This window comes from Mastigoproctus giganteus, chromosome 1, assembly GCF_048544385.1.
Source record: "Mastigoproctus giganteus isolate SK-2022 chromosome 1, ASM4854438v1, whole genome shotgun sequence".
NCBI lineage: Eukaryota > Metazoa > Arthropoda > Arachnida > Uropygi > Thelyphonidae > Mastigoproctus > Mastigoproctus giganteus.
In genome coordinates, this window is record NC_143575.1 from 122,615,250 (window position 1) to 122,635,055 (window position 19,806).

The 19,806-nt window shown below is 37.4% G+C and overlaps 1 protein-coding gene across 1 annotated transcript in view; it reads left to right on the forward strand.

The window, feature by feature from the left end:
- The window catches only part of LOC150091119 (uncharacterized), a 994,562-nt gene that overhangs the window by 601,919 nt on the left and 372,837 nt on the right, over positions 1–19,806 (forward strand). The gene's annotated exons all lie outside the window — the stretch shown is intronic.

Genomic DNA, 19,806 nt, shown 5'->3' on the forward strand with positions numbered 1-19,806 from the left:
ATCTGGAGACTAGGCACCTGCGAGGTGAGCAGTTTGGGGTGTATAAGGCCTTAATGGGATTCTTCTTCTTCCTCATATTACGCATCTGAAGGGGCATAAATTCAAATTGAGGAAAGGCAATTGCAGAATAGATGTGTGGAAATTTGCCTTTAGCCAGCGGGTGGTTGATTGCTGAAACAAACTTCCATCTGTCGTTGTGGAAGTTGATAGCTTAAATAAATTCAAGAAAGAACTGGACAAAGTTTGGAACGAATGCATAGGTGAAATGGAAAGTTTTTTTTTTTTTTTTTATCTTTTTTGGATGATGCTCTGTAAACTTGCATCAGAAGCCACTACTAATGCTAACGTCTGCCGGCACTGAATTGTGCAGAGATTGGAAAGTAGGATTCGCAAAAAAAAAAAAAAAATATACATACATATATAGATATATAATAATAAATATATATAATAGTAAATGGCATATCGATCACATGTTTATGGGCGCCTCCGTAGCCAGGTGGGCAAGAGCAGCAATGCGTAGCACACGCTTATTGATCAGACCGGGGTTCGAGCTCGTGGCCACCAAATACTGAGGATGCGGAAAGGTCAGGAAATGACCACCGCATATCCCGGCAAAAATATGTCGATATATTCAGATATATCGGATCCGTGTATATATGTGTTGGGCTTTGCTTTTTTATGCACCAACGAACAAGGTCAATTAATTGTTTCTTTGCCAGTCGTTCATCCTAACTGACACGAAAGTGTCAGATTTCGAGGTTTTGCAAATTGCGTAAGACGGCTTCCATGGTGGAGCACATGGAAGGAGACAGGAGACGGAGCTGGAAATCAAAGTTAAATAGAAAGAAAGTCGTTCGTTTGAAAAGGAACCGTAAAAACAAATAAATATGAATATTCAGGCTATTGCAATTTTAGATGAAGCCACTCAAAAGTAATTTTCATTGAACAATTTCTAATTGTTCAATGAAAATTACTAAAATTAGAAAACAATTTATAATTGTTTTGTAAAATTAGAAAACAATTTCTAATTGTACTAAAATTACTAAAATTAGAAAACAATTTCTAATTGTACATATTGCGACGTTTCTTGTAGGTTTGCTCCATAATTCGAAAACAATTTCTAATTGTTTTGTAAAATTAGAAAATTACTAAAATTAGAAAACAATTTCTAATTGTACATGTTGATTTTGAGGAGTGAAGGTCAAGTTTTAAAGTGTGCACATTATGCCTAGGATAGGCCGTCCTGTCTTATGTAAGGTAGAGAAATGAAAATTAAATTAGGGTTAATTAGTGAAAGGCAAGTTTAATTGTTTCACAGTGAATAGAAGAAATATATGATGTTGCGCAGCGCGGAAGATAGGAAAGGTGGAACTGAAGTCTAAAAAAAAAAAAGAAGAAAAAAAAAAAGTGTGTGTGTGCTGAGCAGGCATAGCGGAAGTTAAGTGAAACTTCTTTAGTCTCTTGAAACGTTTATTATTTCAATTTTTCAGTGGTTTAATATTTTACAATTGTTTTACAAGTTTATTACAGAAATTGTACAGGTTTCACTCAATGGAGGTGATTTCAGTGATCGCGTTGCACGTATACGTGCTCTATACCAGGGTTTCTCAACCTATGGGTCGCGTTAAAATTTTAATAGGCCGCAAAATGATAGCTGCTACCTTGTGCCGAAGCGAGAAGCCCAGAGCACATGATACAAATTGTATCATACCACAGCATGATCCTTCGCTTCAACGTTGAAGAAGCGAAATTGGATGATTTCGCTTAATGATTTTCACTTAATGCTTTTCGCTTAATGATTTCTTATGAAGGAAAGACAAGTTAATTTTCTAACCTAAAAGTTTAAAACTCAAGTGAAATGGTCTCAGTGTGAAACAAACGACGAGATCGTGACCAGTTCAAAGGTAAGAATTATTTTTTATGTACGTTTTTATTTACTTTACCGTCCTGTTATGTAGTTAGTGTGATACACTGCCCGCGGTCCATTGCGATATGCGTTCAATGATATTAGTGTATTTCGCTGAGATTCGGTAATATTAAATTTCTAGTTTTTCGTTTCTCAAATTTTCATTTAGCTCTTAAATTAATATTTTTATTTCGTTGTATGTGATTAATTCATCACAATGAAAACTTTTAGTAAATTTTCGATAGGAAACAATTTAAAATTCTTTTTAAGTTTTGTCTTTTTTTTTTCTTCGATTATATCCCTTGTTTAAAATAAACAGTAAACAAGTCAAATTATCTCATTTTTTGGAATAAAAGAAAAAGAAGATTCTCAAGAAAGTAATTGGGATAATAAAAATGTAGAAATGCCCAGTACTTCAAGCGAACCAGCAGCAAAAAAAAGCAAAACAAGACAAGAGTTTTATTTATAATTATCAAGAGAAATATATTAATCATGGTTTCAATTTCATAAAAGAAAATGGAACAGATTTACCACAATATGTAGTAAATCTCTTCATTCAAAATTAATAAACTATTAAGACTACAGCGTTTAGGGCATAAGCCTCAAGCTATGGGAGAGTCTAGACTATGTATAAATATAGTGCAAGCGCATCAGAAATACATAAATCAGAATATTAGTAAAATGGCATCGTTTTAAGTTATATCTCATATTGTGAATACCTTCACAACGAGTTGCCATCGTATTGCACTACTTCGAATAAGTAACGCTTCACCTAAGGAGAAGACTAATGTTACTTATTCTCAGATGGATACCACCACCCATGGCATCCATCTAGAAATCCACTAAACTATTAAGACATTTGGAAACAAATCATAGCCAATATAAAGATAAACCTACGGATTTCTTTTTAAGAAAACGCGATGAATTAAAAACAACTAGATCCAATTTGACAAAATTTGTTTCTACGGACAAAAAATTATTGAAATGTTCTTATTAGCAGCCTTTCATATTGCTAAATGCAAGAAAGCGTATACCATTGGAGAAATGTTATTAAAGCCTTGCATGAAAGACATTTGTAGTGAATTATTTTCCAAAGAATATGTAGTAAAAATAAATTGCATTCCCATGTCAAACGACACTATAAGTCGACGGATTTGGCTGATGACCTTGAATTACAGTTGGTGGAAAATATACAAAAATCCCAGTATTATGCAATTCAATTAGAAGAATTGAATTAGACGATGCAGTAATATTGGTTTACACCAGATATATTGATTTTACATGTAAGAATTACTATACAGGAAGAATGACTATGTTCTTTGAAATTAGTCTTCAGCAACGTCAGAAGAAATTTTTAAAAACATCAATTCGTATTTCCAAACAAAAAACATTTCTTGGAACAGTTGTATAGGGATTTTTACTGATGGGGCTGCGGAAATGACAGGAAAACATAGGGGTTTAGTATCACCCATAAAGAAAATTGCTCATCCAGATTTAATAACAACTCACTGTTTTCTTCATCGGGAACAATTAGCTACGAAAGATAAGAGTGAAAATTTACATGACATTTTAAATCAGTGTGTACAAATAGTTAACCAAATTCGAAAGAATGCAGTAAACAGCTGTATCTTTAATATAATGTGTGAAGAAATGGGTTCAGCCCATAAACAGATATTGTTACGTTCTCAGATAAGACGGTTTTCAAGAGGAAAAGTTCTGAAACGATAATTCGAACTTCGAGTAGAAGTGAAATATTTTTAAATGACCAGAATTGACGATGAAGTCAACATTAAGTGAATATTTTAAAAGTCATTTGTGGCTTGCTAAAGTTGCCTATCTAGCTGACATATTTTCGTTAATGAACGATTTAAATTTGTCAATGCAAGGAAATCAACCAATCTTTTTATTTGTTATAATAAAATAGAAGTTTTTGTTAAAAAAAACGTGACCTCTGGTTAAACAAAGTTCAAAAGGATTGTTTTGATATATTTCCATCATTCCTACAAATGGTTGAGGACAACATGATAACTCAGAAGGAAATTTTGGATATACGTCAAGTTATACAAAATCATTTATTAAAATTAAAAGAAAAGTTGATTCAATATTTCCCACCTACAGGAGATATTCGTTTGGGCAATATGTGGGTAATAAATCCTTTTCAACAATGTTAATCAAATAATTTATCTCTATCAGAAGAAGAAAATTTAATTGAATTTTCAACGGACAAGAGTTTGGAAATAAAGTTTAAAGAAATCCAGAATAATTTACCTAAATTTTGGTTAGAAATTGAAGAAGAATATCGGACTCTGAGTGAAAAGGCAATAAAATTGTTATTCCACTTGCAACAACTTATTTGGCTGAAAGTGGATTTTCAACAATGGTTGTTACGAAAAATAAGTTCAGAAACCGACTCGACATAAGTTCAACAATGAGAATAGCATTAACTAATTATCATTGAAATAAGAATTAATAAATTAATTGAGGATAAACAACAACAAAGTCATCTTGTATCATTTTGTTCATTATTTATGTAAGAGTTTTTAATAAATATAATTCAAATTATTTTAGTGATTTTTATCATTTTGAAACAGCCTGTTTTATTTAACATCGTTAGTCTTACATTTTTCCATAGTTGAATTTAAATAATAAAAAATGAAATTGAAGTATTCGTTATAAATCGAAAATTGTCTGAACCGCTCTCAGCAGAAATGTGCTGAATGTTACTTTTCACATGTAGAAGTTATTGTCAAATATGCATTATTTTATTTAGTTATGTAATATACGGTGATTCCAGTCTACCACGTTTTTATTATTTTTTTTTATTATAAACATTTGGATCGCGGTACAATTACAAACAAATATGTTTGGTCATGCGGCAAAAAGGTTGAGAAACGCTGCTCTATATGACTTTTTTTTTTTTTTTTTATTTGGTAGTTGTTGGCGCATCGGTTTCTGTGGCCATATTGCACCTCCCAAGGTTTTTTGCAGTACTTTAATCCAAGCCCGAGGGGGAATCGAACCCGCGACCTTTGGGTTACCGGGCAGGTACTTTACCCACTCGGCTAGACCGGTCGGCTCTATATGACTTACAGCGCTCATTAGTCTTTGGCACGTTGAATTATATATTTTTTCCGTTGAAATATTTTATGAAATGGGGTAGAGAATGACTGAAGAAATAGTTTGGTTTTTAATTTTTTAAAATCGGACTGCTAGAATCTGAGATCTAGCGATTTAAAACGTAAAAGCAACACGCGTGCGAGTTTCAGTGTGACCACTCTGTAATGGTACCGATTGCGTCATGTGTCGCTGCTACGTACGGTGCAGTGTCTGGTATGGAGTGTTACAATGATGTGGGGAGGGGGATGAATCACGTGTCACAATTTTTTGGCGACTTTGTTAATCCACGGACGCAAGTTACTCTAATGTGAAAAAGCGCCTAAAGAAGTTTCACTTCAAAAATACCAGACGATTTACGACTTGGAATTAAGATGTAGCATTCTGGATGGATGTAAACGCCCCTAGAGGAGTGCAGATTCTCCTACATGTGAGACGTTAAATATTTTGTCAACTCGAATAGTAATTTCTCCTAAAACCGAAAAAACAACGGCACATATCCTGGAGAGTTCAGGTAAAATTATGATTGAATGTGGTCTTTCGTAATTAAATAACTTTGCAGAGATTTTAAATTTTATTTTGAACATTCGGTAAGTGGAGCTGCTGTATTAAACGGTTTTCGGAGCTTCGGTTCAGAGAAACAGTTATCATTATCAGCAATGAAACGCATAATCATGAACCTTGCATGAAGCGACTTTTAGAGCGACTAAAATATGTACAAAAAAAAAAATAAAATAAAGAAAACGGCAAGACACGAGCCTAATGGCAAGACACGAACCTAGAAAAATCCTACCTGAGTGTTTTATAATGTAAATGCGTCCAACAAGCAGTAATCTGGAAGTTCTGGATATCAAGTAAGTGAAAATAAATCCATATAACACACGACTTCAAATTATGATGCTAAAACAGATTAAAATAAAAGCACGTCGAAACGTGGACTTTCTAATGATTAACGATGTGAACTGCAGACTAGTAATTATTTATTATGAGGAATGAAAGCAATGCTATATCATTATTTACTTAAACTTAGAAAATACTGAGCCGCAAAATAAAACCAGCAAATTAATTAATTATAGTTATAGTTAAAATAAGATGCTGTTCTGTTCCTATGAATTAACCACTTCTATATCAAAATAAATATCTTTATTTTATTTTGTTTATTTATTTTTAAAGTGTGTGTATTTAAACTGTTCTTTACTCCATTAAAAAAATTTAGTCACCGCCGAGCATTCAGCTGGGACTGTAACCTGTTGCTGGTTATGGACCGGGGACGTAAGTTTATTGAAATTGTCGGGTTAGTCTCAAGTGCCGAGCTGTATTTTATTATTATTATTTTTTTTTTAATTGAAACTACTTAGGCAGGCTCCAGGCAGTTTCCAGATGGGAGTAACTTGTTCGTGGATTCACAAAAAACGCAACGAAAATGCGACCGTAAAGGCATTACAGGCACTTTGAAAGGCAACTATCGTACTAGGAGAAATGTCACGGTTTTCGTGCGAATACCGAAATTGTGTATCGTTAGGCTAAGTTAATAATTTGTGACCACCTGGGAATACCCGATGTAACTTCCGTTTTTTTTTTTTTTTTTTGTTAACCTGTAGAAAATATTCTTCCGATTTTCAAGTATCATTTAATTTTGTTAATTGATAAGGTAATAAAGTGTAAATCTGTTCTTTTTATCTCTACTTTTATAGGCTGTGTTAATATTCCCACTCTTTTCGCTTATTAGAATCGCCGTTACTAGAATTAAAATTCAATTCGTAAACATGATCAGAATGATCGGCGCTTACTACATATCGTATAGTGAATGGTATTTTGTTATGGAGTGTCTATCTTAAAGTGATTTGATCATAGAGTGAACAAATCGTAAAGCGGGGGTACACTGTAGTGAGGCGTATAGCGCACGTATACACGTGCAATGCGTCAGTGGATTGATAAAAATCGCCAAGAAAATGCGACACGAAATGATTCTTCCCCACCAATTTACCACTACGTACCAGCCACGAGCGACGCATGACCCAATCAGTACCCCTACTGATTTCTTTCGTAATTCTCCACCGTATTTAATAAAAAATTTCGACATTAAAGAATTTATAATTCAACATGCCGAAGACTGATAGTGAATGTTGTAAAGCGTATAGAGCACGTATACGTGCAATATGACCACCAAAACCACCTCCATTGAGTACAAAGGTACAAAGCAGAGAGCTATTTCTACAGCGCAAAAATTACAACGTGCGATGAAGTTGAATAAAGAAGTGGGAGAAGTTCCATCCACATCTTCATAGCCTTACATTTCCTTTGAAATGTTAGAAGTGAATTTGGAACAAGGAGTTATGGAAGTTGATACTGTAAATCGGGGTCCCCAACCTACGGCCCGCGGGCCGGATCCGGCCCAAAAGACTATTTCATCCGCCTCGTGAAATTTATTCTTTAGAAATCTTTTTTGGTTGCTTCATATCGTATATAAGGATATTTTTACTCAAAATATAATGTAAATGCGTCCAAATATAATTTTGTAACATTGTTGCAACTCTGTGCGCTTCCACTTGGCTGCAGTGTTTCTTGCGATGTCGGAAATCCCAACAGTGCGAGTGCCCAAGGCTATAAGTTTTTAGCCTCGAGTATTTCCGGCGAACACGAGTTGTCAAAAAGTAAAATAGTAAAGTTAAAATAAGTGCCTGTTAAAACGATTGCTAAACACTAATCTAAATATTAATCGAGTAAGTATTAGTGAAAGAATTGCATGTAATGCGTTCTTTGCAGTTTGCAATGTAATTAATTTTCTCCTGGTCAGCTATTCTCATTCAGACCGTAGTCGTCGGACTGCTGCACCGATTATCATGCGCAACAATTTATTAGTACTATTTGTATAAATGCATATTATTTTTAATTTTATTTTTGAACTTTGGTCGATTAATTATTTTTTTTTTGTAAGTGACAATAACCGATGTACCTGCCTTACATGTAAGGAAGCAGTTTCTGTGTTGAAAGAATATAATTTGAAACGGCATTATACTACAAAACATGCCTCAACTTACGATAAACTTCAAGGAGAGTTGCGAAACAAGAAATTACAAGAGCTGAGTTTTGATTTCAAGAGGCAACAACAACAGATGACATGTTTCACTAATCTGAATTTAAATTTAATTAGAGCTAGTTTGCAAGCATCTCAAATTATTGCTGAAGAAGGGATGGCTTTTACTGATGCCGAGTTTGTGAAAAGAGTGTGCCTATCAATTGCAGAAGAAATATGTCCTGATCAAGTTTTGCACTTCGCTGCTATAAGTTTATCCGCGTCAACTTTAGCAAGAAGAATCGAAGACTTGTCTGCTAATGTTAAAGATCAACTGCAACAAAAAGTTACAGATTTTATAAATTTTTCGATTGCAAGTGATGAAAGTGAAGATATTACCAACACGGCATAGTTACTCATTTACATACGCGGTATAAATCAAAATTTTGAAGTCACAGAAGAACTGGCTGCACTTGTAAGCTTGAAGAATAGAACCTCTGGTGAAAACATATTTTACAGCGTATCAAAAATGTTTGAAGACCTGCAGCTTGATTGGGAATTGTTGACACCAATCACGACCGATGGTGCAAAGAATATGGTTGGAAAAAATATTGGTTTCATCGGCCATGTTAATAAATATTTTGATTCAAAAAACAACGAAAGACCTATGCAATTTCATTGTGTTATTCACCAGCAATCATTGTGCGGTAAATTTTTGTCTTCGAACTCAATCATGTCGACTATAATTAGCATTGTGAATTTTATACGCGAAATTGGCCTGAACCATCGTCAGTTTAAAATTTTCTTGGAAGAAATGGAAAGCGAATATGGTGATTTGTGGTATCATATGGAGGTGCGATGGTTGAGTCGCGGTAATGTGTTAATGTGAGGCTTAGAGGGGGAACAGGTATCCTGTGCGTTATCTGACACTCAGTCTAAAACACTGATGGATCCAATATCTTTCTATTACAGAAGATTAAGGGGAAGTCCGGTTGGCCTGCCTCCCTAAAATCCACTCATGCACACCTTCTCGATGGTAAGCCCTGTTACGTCACTTAGGTGGCAACGAACGTGTAGAGTGGTTCTCTTAAAGACGCCTGGTCAGCGTGAAGAGGAAAAGACCAAACCTTCAAGTATATGACAGCACGACAAAACAAATGGTCCCCAGCCCCCAGCGGCTTTCAGCCCCCCTCGTACGGGCCGCCGTAGACTAGTGGTCAGGCGCGCGGGTGCATAAGTACACGTGCCTTGAGTGACCGGGGTTCAAGCCCGTGACTGCTGAATACGGTGCTGTTTCTTGTATTCTGTCTATCTTGTGAACTCCTCTGACCGTTTGGTCGTCCCGGAGTATAAACAGAAAATTTATTATTTATTTACGGCAGCGAAAGGATCAGAGTGGATGCAGACGGTGCTAAGAATCTCTGGGTACGACCAGGGTGCCATGCGCGGAAATTGAACTTCGCCTGTTACAATGTAAGATCCCTCATCGGTGAAGACAGGATATTAGAGCTGGAAAAGGAATTAGAAAATGTGAATTGGAATATCATCGGTTTGGCTGAAACAAGAAGAAGAAATGAATCACTTATAAGTTTATCAAGTGGAAATCTGTTGTACACCAATGGAAACATGAAAGGAGTGAAGGTGGACTAGGGTTTCTGGTCCATAAAGGTTTAAAAAACAACATTTTGGAATTCAAAAATGCATCACCAAGGGTGTCAAGACTAATACTCAAGATTTCTAAGAGGTACAGGCTAAAGGTTATAATGATTTATGCACCAACATCGAGCCATGATGATGAAGAGGTTGAAGAAATGTACACCGATATTGAGAGTCTTCTAGATGAGCAGAAAACCCACTACACTATTATTATGGGGGACTTCAATGCTAAGGTTGGAAAAAGACAAAACAGCGCAGAAAGGGGAACTATAGGAAATTTTGGAATTGGTGAAAGAAATGAAAGAGGAGAAAGACTTGTGGAATTTGCAGAATCTCAAGGATTGTCAGTAATGAACCCTTGAACCCTTTTTTTCAAGAAAAGGATGAACAGAAAGTGGACATGGAAGAGTCCAAATGGATTAAGAACTAATGAAATCGACTTCATTGTCACTAAAAGACGATATATTGTGAATGATGTTACCGTCCTGAATAAGGTAAATGTTGGAGACAAGAGACATGACACAAAAACTGGCAAGAATGGTAAGATGTACACTTGATATAGATATAGGAAAGGAAAGGAAAAAAATTGACTCGAGTAAATAATAATACAAAGGTCCTTGAGATAACAGAAGAGGAGAAAAAGCAGTATGTATTGGAACTTAAGAACAAGTTTGAGCTTCTGCAGACTGCTCAGGACCAAGATATCGACGAGGAATATTACAACTTTCTGAAAGTGATAAAGCCCAAGAAACCTAGAGGGAAAAAGAAATCCAAAGAAGAAAAAATTAGTCAAGAAACACTTGTTATGATGAACCGAAGGCGAAAAATGAAGAGCAAGATAAACACTGACAAGGAGAAAATTGAGTATACTGAGTTAAGCAAAGCCATTAGAAAGTGACTCAGAGAGGACATAAGAAGATTTAACACAAGAAAAGTAGGAAAAGCATTAAGGGAAAACAAAGGATTTAAATCAGCAGCTATGAGCAGTAATACAGAAAGACAAATGATACTGAAACTGAAGAATAGCGATGGTGTACTTATAAACAGCAAAGAAGGGATAATTCAAATAGCAGAAGACTACTATAGAGAATTATACAAGGAGCAGGAGAATGATGCTAGCAGTGGGGAAGCTGGATTGCAAATTAGTAACACATATGACATACCCGATATCCTTCCTGATGAGGTTAGAACATGCATTGAAGAAAATGAAGAACTAGAAAGCCCCGGGGAAAGATGAAGTTACTGTAGAGTTGTTAAAATTGGGAGCAAGAGACATGACACAAAAACTGGCAAGTGTCTTCACAAAAAAACATTAGAAAAGGTGTGATGCCTAAGGAGTGGAAAAATGCAATTATAGTTTTGCTGCATAAGAAAGGAGATAAATCAGAAATTGGAAATTATAGACCAATTATCTTGTTATCCCACATCTACAAGTTGTTCACAAGGGTCATTACTAACAGATTAGAAAGAATACTTCATGGGAATCAACCGAAAGAGCAAGCTGGCTTTAGGACAGGATTCTCAACTATGGATCGCCTTCATGTAATATCACATCTAATGGAGAAAGGAAATGAATATAAAACACCATTATGCCTGGCATTTGTGGATTATAAAAAGGCATTTGACTCCCTACAGCATAAGGCAATGTTTCGGGCACTGGAAAGACAAGGCATAGACACCCCACATATTATGATTTTGAAGAAAATATATGAGAATGCTACCTCCTTTATTAGACTAGATAAAGACAGTAGGAAATTTAAAATTGAGAAAGGAGTTCGACAAGGAGATACAATATCTCCGAAGATGTTTACTGCTGCCCTTGAGGAAGCTTTCAGAAGATTAGACTGGTCGCAGAAAGGAGTCAATGGGAACGGACAGTACCTAAACCATTTACGATTTGCAGATGACATAAGCCACGATCCCAAAGAATTAGAGGGAAAAAGTTATGCACAATTAGTAAGGGTTTTGTACTAAAGATGAATATGACTAAAACAAAAGTAATGATGAACAAGTATACCACAGAAAGGGAAATAATGATTGAAGGAGCAGTAATTGAAAAGGTGGAGTCATATACTTATCTGGGACAAGTTATTAGCTGTAATAATGAAAAATGGCTGGAAGTCAAGAGAAGAATAAATTTTGGATGGATAGAATTCAGGAAATATAGTCACATACTGAAGAGCAATATCCCAGTTTGTCTGAAATGTAAAATAATTAACCAATGTATACTCCCCACCATGACTTATGGAAGTGAAACTTGGGCACTCACCAAAAGAATGGAAGAGAAGCTGAGAACTACACAGCGAAGAATGGAACGAATTATATTGGGAATCAGACTGTTAGATAAGAAGAGAAACACATGGATTAGGCAGCAAACTCAAGTAAAAGACATTCTTATCAAAACTAAAGAACTAAAATGGTCTTGGGCAGGACACATAGCTCGAAGACATGATGACAGATGGACTAAGAAAATAACAGAATGGTACCAAAGAGGAGCTAGAAGAAAACCTTGAAGACAAAGGCGGAGATGGATAGATGAAATTCATGAGTTTGTGGGTAGTAAATGGATGACCAGTGCTCAAAACAGAAGGATCTGGAAAGTTGCTTTAGAGGCCTTCATCCTGCAGTGGATTGAAAATGGCTGATAATGATGATGATGATAAATGTGTTAAAAAGATTTTTTCAACTCAGAACCGAAATAGACATATTCATGAACGAAAAATTAAAACCAGTCCCAGAATTAACAGACTCTAAATGGTTATGGGAACTTGCATTTTTAACAGATATTTGTGAACATTTGAATACATTGAATAAAAAAATTCAAAGTCGCTATCTACTTGTAAATGTCTTGTTCTACAATATTAAAGCATTTCAGACAAAATTAGAATTATTTAAAAATCAAAGTGAACAAAATATTTTTCCCCTTTTTTTGTGTTGTGAAAGTTTATATAATAATATGCCCAACTGTGATTTTTCTACCGACAATTTTGTCCGAAATCTTGAATTATTGATGGAAGCATTTGTTGATCGATTTGTTGATTTCGAAAACAATAGAAAATTATTTACATTATTTCAGAATCCATTTGATGTAAATGTTTCACAAATAGATAAAGATCTACAATTAGAAATCATAGATCTTCAAAGTTACGATAACCTGAAAACATTATTAAAAAACGAAATATTAATTAACTTTTATAAAACTTTGACAGAAAATGAATTTCCAGAATTAAAAAAATTAGCAAGAAGAATAATTTCTATTTTTGGTAGCACTTACCTATGTGAACAAACATTCAAAAATGAAATATATAAAATCCAAACGTCAATGACAGATGAACATTTGCAAGACTTTTTAAGATTGGGAACTTATACTATTAAACCTAAAATTTCAATTATTGCTAAATCAAAACAATCAATGAAATGTTTGTAGTTACAAACATCTCATTGATTTGCTATTTCTGTAATATCAAATGTGATTATAATAATAAAAATTGTGATTTTTAATATGACTGTCTTTATTTACAATAAATATCCTTTGTTTATAATTTTTTTATAGTTTTTCTATCTTGTACACCCCGTTTGACTTGGTGAAGTCGCTAAAATTGCGTTTTTTGGTTTACAGTGTTTTTAGTCGTCAAAATTGCACCGACTCCGGCCCGCCATTTGTTATGAATTTTCTATGTGGCCCTTCGATGAAAAATGTTGGGGACCCCTGCTGTAAATGAAAACGACGAAGAGTCCTCGAAACTCAGTCGTAAACGAAAAGCGAAGAAGCCAAAACAGACTGCCAGAAGTATTCCATCAAATCGTTCAACACGTAACGGGTATAATAGAAAGCATGAGGAGTAACAGGATTTTAAGAAACACCGAAGTATCTATGCACATTTTAAATGTGCATTCCTGGATAATGATTTCGGTTTAGTCTGTTCCGTGTGTGTTCGGCTTTGGTTCAAGAATGAGGTGAAGATTTTAGCAGTTCGAGATCGCGCTCTTCTTCAAACAGCACTCGTAAATGAGGATGTAAGTCAAATTTCGGCCTGTAACAGCTGCCGTAGCTCTCTCAAGAACAAAGTGGTTCTGGCTCTATCGAAGTCAAATGGTTTTAAATATCATCCGATGCCACAGTACTTACCGAATCTATATTTGGTACGGGAACGTCTCATTTCTCCGAGGCTCCCATTCATGCAGCTTCGTCACCTGCGGCGTTCATACGGTCAATATAGGATCAAGCGATAAATGTTCCCCTAAAGAAGTTTCACTTAACTTCAGATGTGCGTGTTAGGCACACACATTTTATTTTATTTTTTTTAATTTATTTATTCTAAGAGCCAAGCCCTGTTGCCAGAGAGATCTTTTTTCTCCACTCAACCCGAATTTGGGCTTTTTGTTTTGCTTCCCTGTAGTCCATTCTTGAGAATCGGAGCTCGTCATCAAGAGGTGTGATTCTTGGTCTTCCTCTGCTTCTTTTCCCTTCAAGCTGTCCTTGTATCTTTGCTATCCCTTAAAGCTGTCCTAGTATCTTTACTATCCAATCATTGTGTCTCTAGAGATGCCCTAGGAACTCCATCTTCCTCTTTATTATGATTTTCTTGATTGTTCTTTGTTCCTCAGCTACTCTGAGGATCATCTCTTCATTTGTCTTTCTGTCTCTCTGTAGTTGATTTTCATCAATGTTCTCCGGCAAAACATCTCAAATGCTTCACTTCTCCTCCAGGCGGTTGCTGTTATTAACCATGTTTCACATCGATACAGCAGGATATATAGGTTTCACAAATCTGGCAAAAAATTATTTATTTTTCCTGTATTAACTGTATTAGCCATAAGAATTGGGAACTGGCGACGTTAAAATGTAATGGTATACGGAGTAGGCGGTTATATTTTTAGTGTGAAGTATTCTAACCCCATGAAAATGGTCAACATTAGCGATGGAAAATGAATTTGTTCCAGCAGAATTTTCAGTAGATGTCAATGGTTGTGTAAGGACTAACGTGATTATAAAAGAGGAGGTACTAATGTATAAGTAATGTTTCAATGAATTTGGAAGTGAATATTAACCTAGACTATATCGTTTATTGGCTAGCTCGATCTCTTAGACAATAATAACAAGACAGATATATGTACACTGACTGGACAGAAATCATGGCATACCTACCTAGTAACGGGTAGGCCCACATTTCACTCGGATAAGGGCGGTAACACTGCGAGGCATTGAGTGGACTAGTTCACGAAGGCGTTTCACAGGTATCCGTCCATGCTTGCTGCACCACAGACCATAATTCCGTCGAATTCCTGGGTGGATGATCCAACACTCGAACGGTCATTTCCACAGCATCCCAAAGATGCTCCGCAGGGTTCATATCGGTTGAACGGGAAGGCCGTTCCATAGTGGTAAAATCTGCGGAATGCCTTTTGAACCATGTTCTAGTCACCATGATCTGTGGGGAGGCGCATTGCCCTCCCCACCGATCATGGTGATCTGCAAGGATGGACACGTAACATGGACCGTTCAGAGATGCGTCTAGACGTACCAGAGGTCCCGACGTCTGCCAGTTGAACACGCCCCAGACCATTACCGACTGTCCACCTGCCTGAACAGTTCCTTGTTGACATGACGGATGCATAGCTTGACGGGGCGGTTACCGCCAGATACGCACCCTCCCTCCGCTCGAAATAACTGGAAACGGGACTCATCGGACCAGGAGACCTGTCTCCAATCATCCAGGGTCCAGTGCCCATGTTCTTTCGCCCAGCTGAGGCGTAGAGTCGTGTGAAGTAGTGTTAGCAATGGGACTCTGGTGGATCGGCGGCTCCCATAACCTATTGTGGCTAATGATCGACTGATGGTTTTGGTGGAGGCGTTTGTGGCACCTTCCTCGTTAAAGTCGGTGGTGATTTTTGCCACTGTCGCTCTCCGGTTGGCTGAAACAATGCGAGACAGTCGTCGACGGCTACGTTCATCCACCCACCTTTCTCCGCCCAGAGCGCTACACACGATTATTCGGGAAGTGGCGTATTCCCGATACACTCATGATACTTTCGAAGGGGATAGTGCAATCTTTGTACCACCTGAGTACCCATGCGTCAGGCACCCACTATCATCCCTCTTTCAAAGTTTTATAACTCAAGACGTGTATTCATTCTGACATCGAATTACCGTCTATACGAATGCAGTACGTATAGCAATACGTATAGCATTCGTATAGCATACGAATGCTATACGAATACCTGCCAAAGGGTGGGTTCGTCCACTAGCGAGAGGGTTGACAGCGTCGCTTTGCCCAGGAACCAGGTATCTCGAGAATTCTGTCCTTTCAGTGTATTTTGGTAATGTTAAACAAGAGTTTACTTCAGACTAGTATTACTGTTGTGTGTGAGAGAGAGAGAGAGAGAGAGAGAGAGAGAGAGAGAATCAGAAAGGCATAACTGAGTAAGCGGCAAAGTGTGAATTTGAAATTAATATGGAAAATATATATCAAAGCATGATACGTTGGAAATAAATTTCGTCAGTAACGACAAATGGAAATTAAAATTCGTTATTAAGATAAAATATTGATTAAATAACAGATTCGTCCTTATTAATGATAGTTATTGTGAATAGTTATTATCATGACTCGTCATGAATTTCATATATCCTGTAATGTATTTTGATAAGTATTTTGAATTGCAAGTTCATGACTAACTGGTGCGATGTTATGCAGTGTAATAAGAACTTAAAAAAATGAAGAATTCATTATGTAAGTTTAGTATGAAATGATTCACATTAATTGAAAAAGTGCTTTGTACCCGTAATCATGACTTTAAAAGAGTCGTTACCTTCGCTGATTAATTCCTTTAAGAGATAATTACAATTAAAAGCACTGTTGCTCAGCGATAATTACCTGTTTAAAGATTGCGCGATAATTACCTGTTTAAAGATTCCGCGATAATTACCTGAATAAAACTTCTGCGATAATTACCTGAATAAAACTTCCACCATAATTACATGTATAAAGATGTTCTTTTACTGGGAATTATCGCAGAGTAAGCGTGTTTTTAATTGCGTGTTCTTTTAATGGCATTCCCTTTAACAGAGAGCACGATTTTGACAGCATTATATTGGCAAGATGTTACTATTATAGATGTTATAGTAAGATTTTATATGGTAGATCTTATAGTATGATGTTATATGGCAGATATTGAAGATGTTATAGATGTTATCAGGTGTTTTAATTATTATTATTATTATTGTTGTTGTTGCTCTTATATTATTCTTCTGATTGGGGGATTACACTCCGTGACGGGTACTGCTATCAAGTACACAGGTTGTAATGTCTGGTGTTACTGTTGGTCAAATCTCTGACTATCCTACAGGTGTTCAGAATTGCGACTTTCTGGAGTTCCTTGTAGGTGTTCTCTGGGAGACCTATTGCTGCTAGGCTGCTATGTAGAGTCCTTGGTACCATACCGGTGGTTGACACGATGATTGGGATGGTTGATACTTCTTCCATAATACGCCACATGTCCTTGGTGTCATGTCACAGGTTCGTGTACTTCGTAATTTTTTCCTCATGGGTTTTCTGGACATTACCAGTGTTCGGCACCGCTATGTCAATCAGGTAGGTAGCCTTTTCAATCTTGTCCACAAGGGTCCGATCTGGTGTGCGGAATGGTCTTATCCTTTATTATGGCGCGGTCTCAGTACAGCTTGTGGGTTGGGGACTCTTCTACTGCCTGGGGCTCGTAATTGTAATATGGTACACTTTCTTTGGTCAACTGATATTTCCTCACTAGATCCTGATGTATTATCCTGGCTACGTTGTTGTGTCTACGAGCATTCTCAGTCTGGGTGATCACCTTGCACCCCCCCTGTGATGTGTTGGATGGTTTCTGAGACCAGATGGCATCGTCGACATGCGTCATCTGACATTCCGGGTTCCTTTGCGATGTATTTTCTATAGTTTCTGTGTTGATTACCTGGTCTTGGATGGCGAGCATGAATCCTTCAGTCTCTGGGAAGAGCGTTCCACTTGTGAGCCATGCATTGGAAGCAAAGTTATCGATGTGATATTGATGGAGGTCATAGTAGTGTCTGCCATGGAGTGTCTTCTTTGCCCATCTTTCTAGTGCTGTCTGGGCGGGAGGGGGGGGGGCTCCTCGCTTCGGTTGAGTGGGGTATACCACTTATCTATCTTCCTTATGGCCTGGTTGAGTCGTGCTGTGTAGTTCTCGAAGTAATCCTTCAGGTTAACTATCGCTGTTTTCTGTTGCTCTATCAGGTCTATCAGGCCCCTTCCTCCCTCTTTCCGAGCTATTGTTAGTCTCTCCACTGCTGACTTCGGGTGGTGTTAGCGGGTTTTGGTCATTATTATCCTTGTCTTTCTCATGATATCCTCTAGCTCGGTGTTAGTCCAATATGACCCCAAAGAAGTATATTAGTACTGGAGCTGCATAGGTGTTTATGGCTTTAACTGTGTTCCCTCCGTTTAATTTTGCTTTCAGCATGCTTCTGAGTCTCTGATGATATTTTTTGGTCAGGCAATTCTTGATTTCCTTGTGCTCTAACTGCTGAACCTGCATCATCCCTAGGTATTTGTAAGTCTCTCCTTCTGTCATAGCTTCGATCTCTTTACCAGTCAGAAGCTGGTATTTTGGGCTAGCTAATTTTCCCTGGTGATCCGGAGTAATTGCTGGAGTTGTTTCTCGATTGCCGCATAGAGCTTGATGTCATCGATGTACATCGATGACATCAAGCTCTATGCGGTGGGTGAGGATGTAAAGGTTCTCTCTTCCTTCTTTGAGGTTATATCCATACTTGCTGCCTTTTATCATTGTGGATAGCGGGTTGAATGCTAAACAGAACGACAGCGGGCTCTCGAACTTAATGGTAGTACTCCATTTCGCCATTGTTGCTCCAAAACGTTTGTCACTATCGGACTGACCTTGTCTCTATTAGTCAGCTATGAGGTACGGAGTCGAAGGCCTTGCGGTGATCGACGTAGGTCGTGTATAAGTTGCGGTGTTTCTCCATAACTGCGGCATCTATAGTTATTGCTCCTTGCATCCTTTGCTCCTCCATTTGCATCCTTTGCTCCTCCGTTTGCATCCTCTGCTCCCCCGCTTGCATCCTTTCTGTTGTTTGGCCATTATGTTCTCACTCTCTAAGTGGTCTGATGTCATCTTGGTTATGAAGTTGTTCAGGATCTTGTACATTGTTGGGAGGATGCAGATTGGCCTGTATTTCGCCGGGTTTCTTGTATCTTCGTCTTTAGTCTTCAGATATGTGACTCCTTCAGTGAGAAACGTCGGGATTGTCTCCGGGTGCCTTATCATTCGAGTGAACTGCTGTGCTAGGTGATTGTGTGTGCAAGTTCTTGTACCAGTAGTTGTAGACCTTATCAATTCTTGGTGTTCGCCAATTGTGGGTGTTCCTGATCGACTGTTTTACTTCTTCTCAAATCTGCCACTCTCTCATCTCTTGTACGTCCTTAATTTTCTTAGGTTCAACTTCTATCCAAGGGGCTCGGCTATTATGTCTTACTTCATTGCTCCAGATATTTTCACAGAACTCCTCGATCGTCTTCATCTCGGGTGGTCAATTTCCTGCTTTCCAATCTTCTCCCAATTTCCTGTAGAAGACTCTTTGGTCCTCATCGAAGATTCGGTCGTTTATTTTCCTCTGGGAGCTCTCTTTGTATGGACGTATTCTCTTGCTGAGTGCGAGGAGTTTCTACTTCAGTGTGTCCAAATATTCTCCTGTTCTTTGATTTCTGGTCTCATGTTTTCTGTGGACGCTGTCTCTCATGAGGATGCTCTCCACGTTTCCAATCAATTTCTTATTTCTATTAACCTGTTGGTACTGGGTCAGTTTACTTATATGTTGATTCTTAATTCTTCTATCTTCTGCTGAAGTCTTCCTTCCCAAGCTGTTGGGAAGGAAGACTTCCTTCCTTCCCAAGACCAGCAGCAGTAGAACCGAAAACAGAAGGTGGTTCCTTCTGTTTTCGGTTCTACTGCTGCTGTTCTCTCGTTTCTTTTCAATTAATCTAGTGGCTGCTACTGCAGCACAATATACAGCTGTGTGGATAGCCTCCAGCGTTGCACAATTGTTGTCAAGGTAATGTGGTATTATTTGCCGATT